Raw genomic sequence first — 17022 nt, 5'->3', positions numbered from 1 at the left:
GACCCAAGGCAGGGCAGGGTTGGGGGAGTCATACCTAAGACCAGCCTCTTCAGACAGCAGCGTGCCAGGCTGCTGTCTCCATGGGTGCTGACTCACCTCTGCCTGCCAGACGCTCATGGAGAATATGGAATTCTGAACACAGGAAGAAACTCTACCTGGAGCAGAGGAGGATCCAGGCCAGGTCCCGAGGTCTCCGCACACCCTGATGTATCAGAAGTTACTCACTCGAGCCTTAGACCTCTTGTCTAAACTTGGCCTAACAAAAGGGTCATGGCTTATTGTCAGAAGGAAGCAACACCCAACTCCTTAGGGCTAAATTATGAATCAATTATAAAAGGGACAATGGACTTTTCCCTTTTAAAAAGGCTCTGACATCCATTTTCTGCTACACTGAACACATACATGCACACAGGCGGGATGATTCAAACAGACAAGACCTTTGTAAACTTCATGCTCATATCGTTTACAGGCCATTATGCGTAAGGAAATCTAGGAGACAAAGAGACAAGCAAGAGACATGGAGTTGAGCAGCCCTGGAGGTATGCAGGCACTCCCAGCATGGAGGCAGGACTCAGGGAGGGGTCTGTAGTTTCTGCTTCTTTGGCCTTTAGAGGTGATCCCTCAGTCCAAGGGCAGCCGATCCCTCCTTTCTACAGAATTCCCACTGAATCACAACAGCTGAGAAAGATGAAGAATGTTGGAGCTGGAGGCATACTGGAACTCTCTAGACCAATTCCCTCATTTGTAAACAAGGCAAGAGAGTTCCAGAAGGGAGCCCTGCCTTGTCCGAGGTCACACAGCAAGTCCATGCTGGAGGCAGGAAGGAGAAGCCAGAGTGCCCGAGTCCCAGCCTGCTGTACTCCCAGAGCACCCATCAAAATACACTGTCTGGGATTGTGGGTTATTTTCCACATGTACCTGTCTTAGCCCCTTAATGAGACTCTAATCTTTGTTGGCTGCTTCCAGTGCTTTATTCTTTGTGAGCCCAGATAGCTCCTTAATTAGAAGCTTCCTTAGAACTCAAGTTTTTAAATGATGCTTGGTTAATAGCTCCCTAACAAGCCCTTCCCAACTTCTCATGAAAATACCTAAGATTGGAAACATTGGAAACAGTAAAAACATCATTCAGTGAGTTAGGATCAATATTCAAACAAATGCCAGGCAATGAACTGGATTAAAAGTGCCACGTCAGGACCTCTCATTCCAAGAGCCAAGATCCCTAAAACCAGAACCACAGGGCTGACCTGTCCGAAATATCAGGACACCATCCAGAGTGCTGCATCCATGGGCACCCCTCTCTTCATGTCCTGGGAAACGGGGGTGGAGAATGAGGCTCCACAGCAGCCCAGGACGGGAGTCTTCACAGATATGACACGACAGTCACAGCTTGCAGATGGCACAGCCCCTAGGCAGGCGCACGAGGGCACTGTTCTTTCTACGTTCTCCATGTCTCCACTGCGTCAGAGAGCTATCCAGTGGGGCAGGAGAAGAAGGATTTCAGTTAACAGATACTCAGTAAATGCTACCTGATGGTCACTAGGAGCAAGACCGGGAAGTTGCACCACAATCTATGACTCAACTCCTGGAAAGGACTTTTGACAGACACCACCCCCAATGACGGGGGCAGCAATAAGCCCCCACGACCTCTCTTATGGAAAGTAATGGATCGAGATAGACTTCTCACTGCGGAGAAAGGCTGGAGGGGGAGAAGCAACAACACGAAAATAACATCTGAGGAAAAAGCACTCAGGTTTGCAATTTAGAGGTTTTTAATGCAATACCAGACAAAAACCTACCTCCCAACCCTGCATTAGGGGTGCAGGAAGCAGAGCTGAGACCATAGAACCATGAACGAGTAACATGGAGGACAAGCATGGAAATAGAAGAGAATGCAGAGAAGACAGGCAAAGTGATGGAAATAAAAAGGAAGAGGGGTGCCTGAGTGGCTCATCTGGTTGAGCGTCCAACTCTTGATTTTGGCTCAGGTCATGATCTCAGAGTTTGAGAGTTTGAGCCCTGAGTAGGGCTCCAGGCAGACAGAATGGGGAGCCTGCTTGAGATTCTCTCTCTCCCTCTCTCTCTCTGCTCCTACTCACTTTGTGCTCTCTCTCAGGAAAGGAATGAAGGAAAGGAAGGAAAGGAAGGAAAGAAAGAAAGAAAGAAACAGAAAATGAAAGGAAAGAAAGGGAAAGGAGGAAAGGAGGAAGGGAAGAAAGGAAAGGAAAGGAAAGAAGAGGAGAGGTTGTGTCCTCCTTGACTATCTCACCAAATTCAAGAATTATAGAATGTCTTAAGGAAGAAACTTGTACAACCAGAACCAAAGCAATGATGAAAGAATTAAAGACAACTTTATTTAGTATGCAATTTGAAGGGGCTCATCACATTCTAAGGAAAAATAAACTGAAAGAGGACTGTGCAGAAAAGAGTTAATAAAGCAGACTGAAGCCGCTGCCCTTAGGAAGCCATGCTGGCTGGTGTCTGGGAACTTGGCTGGTAACTAGTTCCCTACACTGACAGAAAACTTCGCCTGACTGGAAAGAGTGGCTCACAGTGCCTGAACTGTTTTTACAAATGCTGGGGTATACGCTGACACCTGCTTTCCTTCTGGGAGTCTGGAATTTTGGTCCACGCTAGCTGGAGGGCCTATATGATCAGACGCCAATAAAAAAGTTGAGAATGGAGTCTCTAATGGGCTTCCCTGGGCAGACACATCACACATATGTTGTTCCGTTTTCCTTGCCAGGGGAAGGGTGAGCTCTCTGTGACCCCTAAGAGAAGGGAGAGAGGAAAAAGAAGCCTATATTCCGCCAGACTTGCTTGTGCCTTTCCCCTTATAAGCTAGCTGCATATTCCTATGACTTTGCTATAATATATCTTAGCCACAAGGATACTTCAGGCGGAGTTCTGGGAGTCATTTTGGTGAATTTCCAAACCTAGTGATGGATGGCCTTCAGGACCCATCACACAGGGGCTTCATTTAAAACACATTCTAGCAAAATATTTGAATATTAAGAATAATTTACTTTTACATTATAGGCATCAAGGAAGAAAAAACAACTTCTTATAAAGAACATAAAATATTGATTGGCCTCAGACTTCTTTTACCACTCTCTGTGGAGCAGCCTTCAGAGGGTTCTGGAGGGAAAAAGTGGGGACCCCATCATTTTGCAGTCTTTGGAGCAAGGGCAATAGACATTCCTGGATGCGTAAGCTTGCAAAACAGACTTAGTCTGGTGGCTGAGATCATGAACTCCAAGAATGTGAGAATGGGGGGTTGTGGATATGCACTTCTTCTTTTCTGGAGATCCCAAACTCAAAATCCAGTTGGGTTGCTTTGGTGGAGAGTTCTGCCACTTTACCTCATCTCTTCACTTATTTTCCTCAGCTGTTTTTCAGCTTGAGCAGTTTTGCTGAGGCTAAGAAATGGATTTTTTGGTGCTGTATCTCTCGCTTCACATCTAGGAAGAATCTTCTGCCATGGTTGATGGCCACGGAAACTATCGGGTAGTATACTTCTATTCTTAATGATTGCTGAACTTGATGGCTAGGAATAGGCCTCAATTTATGAGACTTACTGTACTGAGGATTGTTGTGCTGGGGAGGAAACCAAGCCACATGGGCACTCCAGAGGAAAGAAGGAGGGGATCAGTGAGTGATGTCTGTCTTGGGGAATCCAATGGAACATGGCAGTAAATGTGTCATTCATTTGTTATCTCTGATTATATACTCAGGATACTGCGATTTAAAAAAATTAATAAACCAAAAAATCTTAATTTTGTCCATGAAAGAATAGTTGGTCTCACAGTGTAAGAAAAAAGAGCATTTACATTTCAAGAAGCTAGAGCAATAGTTTTGGGGAAAAAATTCTCCCATTAAATGACTTGGGTCATTTTGTGTGTGTGTGTGTGTGTGTGTGTGTGTGTGTGTGCACATGCATGTGCATCTGCATGTTTTAACATATTTGGAAAGTTAATAAACCACTCAGATACAATGATTATCTGTCATCAAACCCTTCTTAAAACAGTTTTTGATTTGGACCTCGGTTTCCTGGTTAACTATGTTTTCAAAAGCAATTATGTAGTAGATCTCAACTGTATAAAAGTAACCCGTATGACAAACTCATTGCAAACTGACCAAAGTGTTAATCAAAGTTACCTCTGGAGGGTGGACTTCCGAAGGATTTTTAATTTTCTTCTCGTCTTTATCCTGGCTAATTCTCTCTGCTTCTGCTTGCCATGAGACCCATTCTCCATGTCTCTCGACCTTGGCCTGTGAACTTGGATCTGTAACCTCTATAGGACACAGTGCCCAGGCTCTCTGCTCTGGCTTCTGGTTGGGTTTTGCCAATGAGCGTGTCTGGAATATATTAAAGGAAGGAAGAAGAAAAGAGAGGCCAAGGAAATGTAACGTTAGAGTAACACTGGCATTCAGTGGTATTTCTCAACAGTATGGTAGATCACTCATGTAGATATTTTACTGCTTCTTCCTGTCTTTTGGATACCTTTCCCCATGTATATAAGTAAATGAGGCCATCTATAAAGGTTTTGCAAGTTGGAATCCACCCCATACTTGTTGACCTATAAGATTTCTATTCCTTTCCATGGAGAAGAAATTGAGAAGGCATGGAGGCATCTGGACTGGGGACTTGAGGCTGGGATCAGGATGGCACTCCTTGCTTCTGAGCTCTGTGGCAGAATATAGATGATATCTTAACTCTGAACATGTAGAAACTGGGTGCAGTTCTATGCTAAAAAGTGCTTCAAGTCATAAAATGTTAGCTTTATAATGATTATGAAGAAAATTAAGCAACACTTTCTGATATTTAAAGAAAATACATATGAATTCCATTCATAAGGTAAGAAATGGTGATATCTTCCTTAGGAGTTTGACAAATCACACCAAAAAATAAACACATAAACATTTCTTTCTCCTGTAGTTGTGTGATAAGATAAAACAACATAACTGTGTCAGTCTACATCTCCGTTTCAGGATCGATGTGTTATTGGGTTGTGTTTTCCTGGGTAATTAGCTGGTACGGTTTCATTTCACTCTCTTCTATCACTGAGTCACCCACTCTGACATCTCAGTGCTTTAGTTCATGTTGTAGCAAGTTTAATTTTAAGCAACAGGATAAAATCCACATTCAACATGAATGTTTATGTCATATTGCTGAGGAGACAGAAGGAAGTTTAAAAAAAAAAAGTAAAGGAAGCAGGCACAAAGAAAAAGATCAATAAATCAGCTGCATAACATTTTCAAGCCTCTAACGAAAATGCAAAAACATCCTAAGGTAAACCGAATTGAATTTTATCTTAGGATAAAACTGACTAAAAGCAAGACAAACTGAGATACCTATTTGCAATCCAGAAAGCAGAGGATTAATATCCTTAATCTAATAAGTTTCTGCAAGTCAATCTAAAAATGAATCACACACACAGTAGAAAACTAGGTAAGGAGCATAAGCAGTAAATTTACAAAAGAATAAATTAAAATTGACAATGAATAAATAAGAAAGTTCATTGCTTGATCACTAAAAAAATAACTTAAAAGTTTAAAAGTTAGATATAAATTTTTTAAAATGCTGGGGCGCCTGGGTGGCTCTTGGTTTTAGCTCAGGTTATGATCTCATGGTTCATGAGTTTGAGCCCCGCGTTGGGCTCCATGCTGACAGCAGAGAGCCTGCCTGGGATTTCTCTCTCCCTCTTTCTCTGCCCCTTCCTGGCTTGCTTTTCTCTCCTCTCTCAAAAATTAATTAATTAATTAAACAAACAAACATTAAAAAAATAATAAAATAAAAATGCTTGCCAGTTTGATAGAAGATTATAATACCAAATGTTGCAGGTATAATTTTTCTTAAAGGTGATTTGCCAGTCTTTCAAAATTCTTTCAGGTGTGTGTGTCCATTCACACAGAATTCCACTACCATCAAATCATGGGAGATGGGCTTAAAAAATCTGTACTGAGTGATCATCTCAGGATCACAACGGCAAAATCTGGAACAATCCAAAACCAGGGAAGTGGCTACAAAGGTTAAGATAAGTCTGTGCAGCGGGATATAGGCAACTGTAAAACCCATGTGTAGAGGGCTATCAAAAGAATGAGAAATTAGCCCCAATTTGTTGTTCAGTGAAAAACTGGACACACATTAGTCTGTATCCCACACAGATGTGTATCGTGAGGTGGTTTGGAGCTGTGGAATCTGCAGAGCCCAGCCTGCTACTGAATCCTGGCCCCACCATCGCCTTGGGAAGTCCTGGGCAGATTTCCTGCCCCTTCTAAACTGCAGCGCCTTCATTTGTAAAAATGGTGGTAATAAAAGTGTTGACGTAACAGGGCTGTACTATATGCAGCCTGAGAGCATCCAGGCAAAGTACTTAGAACGATGCCTAAATCAGAAGTGTATAATTAGGTCATTAATGTCTTTAAAAACAATGCTGAAAAACATTCACAGAAAATAGACTGGCAGAACACATACTAACCCGTGGTAGTGGGACTGTCACGAGTTTTCGCTTCTTTTTACTCTTCTGGGTTTTGTGCATCAAATGCAGATTACATTTATAATGTTAAAACACACATACAATAAATACGTCTTTTTCAAGAGGTTACCAGGAGTCTTGAGGAAACAGCTGAAAGCCATCTTTCTAGGAAGAAAAGAAAGAAGAAATGGTCAGATGAGGGGGAACCACCCCCACACTCTAGGAAAGCAGATCCCAGCCTCTGGGGCCACTCCCCAGCCTGCCAGGCAGCAGGCCCGGGGTCACCGCTGCGGCCGCTCTGGGGGCAGGCTGCACACTGGCCCATTGTGTTCCATGGCGGCACCGCGGTCAATGAGAAGCAGATGGCCCAGACGCCCTCGCACGCTGTGCTTCCCCTCCTCACACACCTCCGATGTGGGCCGGCTTTGAGCCCCCCGGCAAGGCAATCTGCTTTTCATTTTATAGGCAGAGAAAAGCTGCAGAGGAAGGAGGGCGGGAGGCCATAGTTTTGAAAGTGTCAGGGGAGTTGATGTAACAATGATTCAATTCTCTCCTATTCTGAAAGGCAAGGCCGTCCAACCTCCCTGGGTGCCTGCCTTGGCTGAGCTGTAAACTCAAAGCCCATCTTGCACTGCCTCAGGCGGAAGCAAGTCGACCCCTGAACCCATGGTCTGGACCCCGCGGCTCTAGGCTCTTAGGACCAGCAAGGGAAGAATTCAAACTGGGGCTTCTTCAGTTTGCATTGTGTACAGGAGCTAGGAAGGAAGGTGAAGGGGCCAGTGGGTAGCAGGCCTTGCACCCTGCAGTGAAGGGAATCATTATAAGCACTGGCAACAAACAACCATCCTGCACGTGGGGCTCTTCCTTCCCCTTGCCTTGAGGTACCATGCTTTCCTGGGTAGGGGCATGGGCTCTGGAACCAGCTGTCCTGTCCAGGATTTCATCCCAGCTCTCTGCTTACTTGCTGCATTACGTTAGGCCAGCTACCTAAACGCCATGAGCCTCGATTTCCTCATCAGACAGATGGGCATGAGACTTCTGTTACCACATAGGAAATATCATGCAGGAGATAAACCATAGCAGGTGTCTACAGAGTAATTGGCACACTATAAGTGTTTGTTAATGACTGGCTATCATTGTTATAATTGCCATATTCTCGCTGTTTTATTTCCCTCCTCTTTATACCACAGCATAACTGACACCACAGCATGCTCTTGTGCCTTATTTCTTCCCATAGCAGCAACTATTTTCAGTCTTTACTTGAGGCTGGTCCCTGCCTATGTGCCCCACATGGATCTCCCCCTGCAGTCACCAATGATTTATGCTGTCTTTGGGAGGAGTCCAGATTGTTGTATATGATCACTGTGTGACAGTCCAATAAGGCCCTGTGTTTCCCCCCATCAGGCAGTTGTGTAGCAGGGACAACAGTCTTGAGAGCCAGATGGAGGCTTGTAGATAGTCCCAGTAGAGAGGCATCTCCTGAAGCCCTAAGATATGAGGGAGCAGGAGAAGAAAGCCCTTAGTGGAGGGTTGCAAAGGCAGGTCTACGAAGAAAAGGAGGAAACAGTCCTCAGAGGAAGGGAAGCAAACAAGGAGCATTTGACAAGACGTCAGAGAAGGGACAGACCTTCAAAATGCTCAGGAAAGAGAAACAGTTCAGTGGCAGAAAAGAGAGATCTAAGAGAGAGACATAGTCAACATGCAAGTCTGTAAACACAAGAATCATAAAGTCGTCAACATGATGGACAAATTACAGGTGTAGGAAAAGAAAAGAGCCAGGGTCTGTGTAGACTGCACGGTAATTGAGATTTTCAGAAAGTGGGGACAGGGAAACTGCATCAAGCACATCCAAATCAGGAGAGGGTGCACCTGCCTGGCTGCTTTCCCCAAATGTGCTAATTACACGTATTTGTTCTCAAACAAAAATAGCTTATTTGTCATAATGGCCAAGGTCCCAGGGTGTGAGAAAGCATCTTCTCAGTGAGCAGGTGGGTAGTCCTGCTTGAATGACAGAAAGAAAATACAAGACGACACAGCAACACCATCACTTTTCATGAAGGTTTTTGGATTGGGTCCTATAGCTATATCTCACAGAAGAAAATGGATCAGGCTAAGGTGAGAAGTTCCATAGACAACAACCTAAATGTCCATCAATAGATGATAAGGAAATGTGGATAAGGAAAATGTGCTATAGTCAGATACAATGGAACATTATTCAGCCATAAAAAACAGTGAAATCTTGCCATGTGCAACATGGATAAAACTTGAGGGCAATACACTAAGTGAAATAAGATAGAGAAAGGCAAATACTGTACAATTGCTCTTACACGTGGAATCTTCACAGAAACAAAAAACAAAACCAAGTTCATAGATACACAAAATAGACTGGTGGTTGCCAGAGACAGGGGGCCTACAGGGTATACAAAATGGGTGAAGCACATTAAAAGCCGTAAACTCCCGGGGCTCCTGAGTGGCTCACTCAGTTAAGCCTCTGACTTCAGCTCAGGTCATGATCTCGCAGTTCATGGGTTCAAGCCCTGTGTCAAGCTCTATGCTGACAGCTCAGAGCCTGGAACCTGCTTTGGATTCTGTCTCCCTCTCTTCTGTGCCCCCCCCCCCCGTTCACACTCTGTCTCTGTCTCTCTCAAAAATAAATAAACATTTAAAAAATCTATAAACTCCCAGTTATAAAATAAATAAGTCATGGGGATGTCATATACAGCATGCCAACTACAGTTAATACCACACCGCACATTTGAAAGTTGCTAAGAGAATAGATCTTAAAATTTCTCATCACGAGAAAAAAATTGATAACCATGTATGGTGACACATATGGTCATAAAATTATGCAAGTATTGAATCATTATGTTGTAATGAAACTAATATTGTGGGTTAATTAGGCTTCAATTAAAAGAGAGAGAAGGTGGCAGCAAGATTAACATTGATACTGTCCTTTGTATCAGCCAGGGATAGGCTAGGTTATGCTGCAGTAACAAACAACCCCAAATCTCAGGATCTTTAAACAACAAAGGTTTATTTTTTGTTTATGCCACAGTCCAAGGTGGGTTGGCTGGGGCTTTGCTCTGCATACCCTCACCTAGGGACCCAGGCTAAAGGAGCAGCCACTGTCTCAAATCTTATTACTCACTGTGGCAGAGGAAAAAATAGCAACACAAAACACACACACTGGCTCTGAAAACTCCCACTCAGAATTATAGACATCACACCTGCTCACATTCCATTGGCCAAAGTAAGCAGTCCTACCATGTGCTGCTCAGAAGGAGAGGAAAGGGTGTATGTGTGGACAGCCCTAACAACTACACCAACCACCCATTCCACAACGTACCCACCTGTTGTCACTTGGCTGTCCTCTCCCTCAGCACACACCCTTATCAATGACAGTCAGCCATCTTTGCCCAGCAGGTCACCACAATCTTTCAGTCACATTTTGGAGAAGAGGATTGATAACAGAGCTTCCACCTTGAGTCCATAATCATAAAGGAAGGGAAAACACAGAACAGAACCTCTGAGAGGACCTAGCCAACAACTCCTCGCTTATAGGTAAAGGAAACGGGGAGTCAAAAGAGAAACCAAACCACGTGTGGTAGGCAGAATTCGAAGATGGCTCCCAGCCACCCACTCCTTGGTGTACATCCTGCCTGATCTCCTCCCCTTCAGCATGAGTGGGATCTATAAGTATGATATCACTCCAATGATTATGTTACTTTACATGGCAAAAAGGGGTTCTACAGATGTAATTGAGATCCCTAGAGTCAACCAAAAGGGAGGTTATCCTGGGTGAAGCTGACTTAATCTGGAATGCCCTTAAAAGAGATAAAGTGACAGTAGGCTCTCTCCTGTTGGTCTGGAAGAAAGCAAACAGCCATGTTGTGAATGACCTATGGAGGGGGCCACCTGGCTGGAATCTGAGGGCAGCCCCTAGATCAGCAAGGAAGTGGGGACCTCAATCCTACAAGTGCAGGACTCGAACTGTGTCAACACCCTGAATAAACTTGGAAGAGGATCCTGAGCTCCAAATGAGAACCCAGCCTCAGCCAACACCTTGATTTTAGCCTGATGAGACCATGAGCTGAGAACTCTACTTAACCTATGTCCCAACTACTGATTCAGAAAACCATGCGATTAAAACAAAACAAAACAAAACAAAACAAAACAAAACAAAATGTGTTGTTTCAGCCACTGATTTTGAAGTAATTGTTATGCACCAACAGAAAACTAATACACCATGACAGAGGTATGTTGAGCGACTTCCCGCCCCCATTGTGTCTCGGCCCCACTCTATGACCAGGCATGTTTTGCAGCTGGGGAGGCCACCCTTGAAGCTGGCAAGAAAATGAGCTCAAATGAACACCTACTGTTTGTTATCTCTATTCTTGCATTCTTTACTCCATTCAAGCTAATCTGCCCACGAATGATGGGAATCTTTCAAAAATACAGCTTTTGCCCTTCCCTGCTCAAAACCTACAGCACCCCCATTCTTTTTGCCTGGGACATCAATTCTGAGCTTCTAATCCCAGTGTTCAAGGCCTTCCAGCCCTTTCTCTTCCTCTCACTGAACACAACTTCTCTATTCCAGGTCTGATGGAATCCGCATGGCCCTTCCCGCCTGCCAGGATTGCTCCCTCCTGTGTTCCACTCCTGTCTACTCCCAGGAGCACTTCCCCTGCCCCTTGCTCCTTAGTCCCCATTCACTTGATGGAGCTTTAACATACCACCCCCCCCCCCAGATAAAATAACAGTGACTCCCTCCCACTGTACTCCCTCACTCTCTGACTATTCTATCACACCTGGTACAACTGTTAAGCATCCCTGCAGTTGATTACAACCAATAATACACCTCCACAAATATCGCATCATTTAAACCTCTTCCTGCCAAGATTTCAAGCTCTCTAAGGGCAACAGCCATGGTTACTCCAGGTGCTACATCCAGAATCAGAAAAGGCATTTGTAGTCATAATACCCCCTACACTGGACACACAGGTAAAGAGATGAACCAATCGTGTGATTTCCATACAATGGAATACTGCTCAGCTAAAGCAAGGATAAGTTACTAATAACATGCTATCATATGGATGAATCTCAAAGACATTATGCTGACCATAAGACAGGAAAGTAAACATACTGTATGATTTATGTGTATAAAAATCTAGAAAACGCAAAACTAATCTGTACTGACAGAAAGTAGATATGTAGCTGCCTGGGGCTAGGGGTCAGGGGGATGACTGCCAAGGGGCACAAAGAACCATGTGGGGTGATGGAAATGTTCTGTATTTTGATTGTGGTGCTGGCTACAGGGAAGTATACATTTGTCAAAAGTCATCCAATTGTATTTTTAAAATGGATGTATCTTGGGGGGCGCCTGGGTGACTCAGTTGGTTGAGCCTCTGACTTCGGCTTTGGTCATGATCTCATGGTGTGTGAATTTGAGCCCCGCATCAGGGTCACTGCTGTCAGCGCAGATCCTCTGTCCTCCTCTCTCTCTGTCCCTCTCCTGCTCACGCTCTCTATCTCAAAAATCAATAAAACATTTAAAAGATAAAATGGATGCATTTTATGATATGTAAATCATGCCTCAAGACTGACTTAAAAAGAGAAAATCTTTGTATATTCGTAATCAACTAAGACTTTGTTGGCAACGTCATAGGCCATACCATTCTGAAATGGAGACGTGCACATGCTTTGTAAAGGGTGAGCCCAGGAAAATGCCTGCGGACTCATGTTGGAGGCAGCCAGCCCCTAGAACGCTGATAGTGCCATCTCTCCCAGACAGATGAGCTCCTAAGCTGAGACCAAAATGTGGCTTATAAGGTGAACTAACCGACTTAAAACAGTGTCCGCTCAGCAACAAAAGCCCAGAAAAAGGAGAGAGAGGAAAACAAAGAGGGGCCAGGTGTTCTGAAAGAGAAGCCCGGATTTGGAGGTTCAAAGATGGTCTGGCCACCCCCAAGCTTACCCCATGCCATGCAGCGGGTAAGCCATGCAGAGGCATCACCATGGCTCAGAGGGAAGAGCTTTCAGGACATACCATGTTGCTCTGAATCCACACGTCCCGGCCACCAGCCTGATTACAGTCTGAACAGGGGGCATGGGGTTTCCCACCAACGAAAGGCATCCTCACCAGGATCAAGGGTCAGAGGGCCATTGCCCAGGTCCTGCTGTCTGGTGCGGCCTGTGGCTAGCCAGCCACTACCCCACTTCCCACTGTCACCAGGATACTGCCCATGAGATGAGGTTCAGCAAAGGCAGTGGCTGGAAAGCAAGGAGACGGCAGCAGGGTTCTAGACATGGAGAGAACCAGGTAAAAAGAAAACATCCCCATCTTTGGAAGCAAAGAGCTCACACCTGAGCAACTAGCACCCCTAACTGTAGAGAGGCAGAAACCAAGTCCTGGGGTTAAAACAGAGAGCACTTACACATGGGCTGGTGGCTTGTGAGAAGTGGAGAGTCTCAGGAGGTCGTGGGCACTGGGAAGAGGAAGAAGGCCGTGAGCTGAGCAGTGGTTAGTGGCAGCAGCAGAGACTAAAAGAGGAAGAGTGGGTGCTGATGAGGAAAGACAAGTGCAAAGTGGCTTTAGGGTCTAGTAGGATCACGGGGCCTGTTTATACAAATGGCTATCAGATGGCCCCTCTACCTGACCAAACTCCAAATGCTCCTCTTCTCCCCCTGAACATGATCAACAGCACCACCTTGAATCCGGGCCCCCAACCCCACACTCATCGGCGTGGCCCTGACCCACTTAACCCAGCAGTCTGGACTCTGCCCACCCCTCCCTGGGGATACTGCTAGAATCACCTCTGGCCACCCCATTTGCTGAATTGTGCCAATAGGTGCTTAGTCACAGACAAGAGAACCAACACGTATTAAGTATTTCTTCTCCTAGACATTTTAATTACAATTCTCATAACAACCCTGGGAGGAAGGAAGTCCTAGGTCCACTTTGCTGACGAAGAACCTGGGGCCCAGAGGGTTTGGCTAATTTGCCCAAATCTAAACAGCTGGTGAGGGCCCCCTGCCATGATTCAAACCTCTTCCCTCTCCACTCTCCTGATCTAAGGCAGATGCAAACACAATTCCATTCAATGCATTTCCCTGATTGAAATCCTTCAGTGACGCCCCATTGCCTACAGCTGGTGTTTCTAAAAGTATTTTCGTGGTTATAGACTATTTTCTCCAAAACCCATTTACACAGAACACTAACCTATCACACAGATGGGAGCAGGTGTGAGGGGGGTGAGGCCCGCATGCCCGGTCTGCTTTCCCAGTGACCTCTCCACTCCAAGCCTCAATCTCCTGTCAGTCTGTTAAAGACGAAACTCTTTGATTGGACCCCTGGCCTCTTCCTGAACTTCCTATTTTAATGAATGGTCAGACCATCCATGCAGGAACCTGAGTGCCACCCTTCTTTCCATCTTCTCGTTCCCTCACCTTCCATACATGATCAGAAAGCCCACTTGGTTGGCCTTCCACATCTCCCTTGAACTAGCCTCCTGCTCTTCATTCACAGCGCGAACACCCCATCACCCAAGCCCAAGCTATTACCGTCTCTCACCCGGAACAGTGGCACAGCCTCCCCACCCCTACCTGTGCACCCTGAGGGTGTAGTCTACTCCCCACACAGCAGCCAAAGTAACTTAACACAAAATTCCCAGCCAAAGAAGAGGGCCACTCTGACACAGGAACTTGCTGACCTTTGAGTGGCATTGCCCTTCCCCTCAATCAAATGTGGCCATACATTTCTCCTTATTTTTATTTAAAATACTTACAAGGTGCCTGGGTGGCTCAGTCTGTTAAGCATCTGACTTGGGCTCAGGTCATGATCTCACAGTTCGTGAGTTTTGAGCCCCGCATGGGGTTCTGTGCTGACAGTTCAGAGCCTGGAGCCTGCTTCCGATTCTGTGTCTCCCTCTCTCTCTGCCCCTCCCCCACTCATGCTCTGTCTCTCAAAAATGAATAAATATTTCAAAAAAGAATTTAAAAATATACTTTTATGACTTTGAGCAGAGACTATCAACCAAAAAAGTAAGCTGAGAGTCAAAAGGGTAGGGTGCTGGTTACTTGATTTGTGGTGTGACCACTGAGTTCCATCAGCCATAGAACAGAGTTAATGGAATCTCTTCCTTCTCTCTTGCCTGCAGTTATCATAGAAATAAATTATGTAAAATATTCAGAATTACAAGGAACATATATATCTACAGCACTCTTGTGATTCAGTGATGTGAGATAACAAATGTGGTTGACAATATGAGGTTCTAAGATTTAAAACAAGTTTGATGACATAATTAAGTACCTATCTTTCCCCTTTTACTCATGTTTAGAATGAGATCCCTCTTGGACTCTATCTGTGTTTATACATGGAGTTGGCCACAAATCATATAAATCATGTGAAGATTTGGAGATGTTACTGGGTAGCTGGAATTCTGTTAGGACTACATTTTAATGGAAAAATGACACGGAGCAGACTTCCTACATGCTTCAGAGATAGAGTAATATAGCTACTTGAAAGGAATATTTATATTCCAGATAGGCTGATTTGTAATCAACGAACCTGATTGCTTACTGTCTGCTCTTGGATGAGTCAGACAGCCGAGGGGGTAGACATTTCTGGGCAGGAGGGGAGTGAGCCACTGGGGAGAAAGTTTCCAGTATCTTCTCTGTCGGGGTGGTCTTGTGCCCTTTCTCCTTTTGCCGGCTGACAGAGTGCATCTCCCATGGGCTTTCAGCCTCAGAAACTTTTGCTTGCAGGGAGGTGGGTAAATGTGAGCTAAACCTGAAACCCCATCAATGACAGAAAAGAGATCTGTGGCTGTGTACATTTCAAAGGTTTTTGAAATCATCTGTTTTGTTGGTGTTGACTCCTTAGAGCCTGTTTAATCTGAAGTCTTTGTTTTGGACAATTTTCTAGAAATGATTTTCTAGGGAGGCAGAATGTCCTTCTGAAGATGCCTATGCTTCTGAGACAAAGTAGGTGATGTTCTGCTTCATGTAGACTCCGGCTCCCGTGTTTTTATCTTTCCCTTTCAAGTTACCAAGTGGAGCAAGCATCACAGAGCCATCATCCAGATAGTCTCCTTCTTCTTCTCTGCCTTCCCCGCCTCCTCCTCCTCCTCCTCTTCTCCACCTTCCTGTCTTCCTCCTCCTCCTTGTCTTCCTCCTTCTCCCCTTCCCCTTCCTCCTCCTCTCCTCCCCACCCCTCCTCCTCCTTCCCCCCCTCCTCCTCTTCTTCTCTTCCTTCTCCTTTTTCTTTCTCATAACTTAAAAAATGAAGAAGTAAAGCTACAACATTCAATGTGGGAGGTCTGGTGGATAAATGGATTGGAAAAGGACTTAACCCAAATGATGACTCAGTTACATTTTCTGAGACAGAATAAGGTTGTTGATCTCACCTTAGGTTAGGTGTTCTGAATAACTTAACACACCATTTTCAGCTGGGTGGCTCTCTGTGACTTCAGGGGAGAGGTGGGGTGGGCAGCCAGAAGAAGTGGAACTGTAACAAGTGCTCCCGGAGTACATGCTGGGGTTTGGGATGGGGAGACACTGACATGCTTCCCTCCCCGTGCCGAGCACCTGGGCGCAGAGGCCTTGCTGTTAGCGTTCTTCCATGGAAAGACTCTGGGCTTGGAAAGGCAGCCACGGACCCAGCACGTGGCCTGTGTCATGTCAGAGTAGCCTGGGTTCAGTCTGGCAGAACGAATGACAGACAAGAATGACAAGAATGCCATAAATCCAAAAATCACTTTTCTGGCTGAGGTAATTACAAGGATCACCGAAAACAGAGTAGATGTTATCAATGTGTTTTATAGAGGGGCTTGGGCATGCCTATTAAGATTCGGTACCAAAGCTAGACTAAACTGCCCTTATCACTTTGCTGTTTCAAAAATTCATTGGATAATTACTGTATACTAAGCCCTGTGCAAAGTTCAGTGGTCACGTGACAACCCAACGAAACAGATTTCCAGGTTGTTTGCATCAGCATAGGGTAGTTTGCATCACACAGAGATACACAGACCCTAAGAACATACAACAAAATATTATCTATGGCCCTTAGGATAATTGGATAATGGGCAATTTTTATGTTTATACAGCATTTAATAATATATACATACCACTAGCTAGGTTATGTCTAACTTAGCCTACCAGGAAAATGTCCTCTCGACAGTGAATCATCAACACTTAGCAAGGACAGCACGTTATTTGCTGCTGTAACTAAACAAATTGTTACCGACTGGTCACATACTGCGTTTGCCATTGGAAGCTGGTTGATTTCAATGTCCACTTCTTAGAAGCCCCCAAACTTAGGTCCTTTTGGATTTTCGCAGAGCTTTGCATAGTTCCTTGGTGGACGAATTTGATTCAATTCCCAGAGGACCCACAGGCCAACGCCTAATTTGTTCTGACAGACTTTACGTGCAAGAAAATGGAATGTATGCCAATTTCAAAGCCATCCCCAAAACCAGACCTTCCATTTTCCTCCAGAAAACTGCGACACGCTGCTGCTTTTAATCTTTTTTCTTGGGCCAAGTTTAGA

The 17022-nt window shown here is 44.9% G+C and overlaps 1 long non-coding RNA gene across 1 annotated transcript; it reads right to left on the bottom strand.

Annotated features, from left to right (window-relative positions):
- Window positions 1-1363: 1363 nt before the first annotated feature.
- On the bottom strand, window positions 1364-6573 carry LOC125169719 (uncharacterized). Its single transcript, XR_007153777.1, has 3 exons — window positions 6480-6573; window positions 4156-4356; window positions 1364-1468 (listed from the first exon to the last, which is right to left on the bottom strand). It is a non-coding gene; the product is annotated as an uncharacterized LOC125169719 (long non-coding RNA).
- Between the last annotated feature and the right edge of the window lie 10449 nt (window positions 6574-17022).

Source organism: Prionailurus viverrinus, chromosome A1 (genome assembly GCF_022837055.1).
Source record: "Prionailurus viverrinus isolate Anna chromosome A1, UM_Priviv_1.0, whole genome shotgun sequence".
Taxonomy (NCBI): Eukaryota; Metazoa; Chordata; class Mammalia; order Carnivora; family Felidae; genus Prionailurus; species Prionailurus viverrinus.
This window is presented reverse-complemented; position numbering and strand designations above follow the sequence as displayed.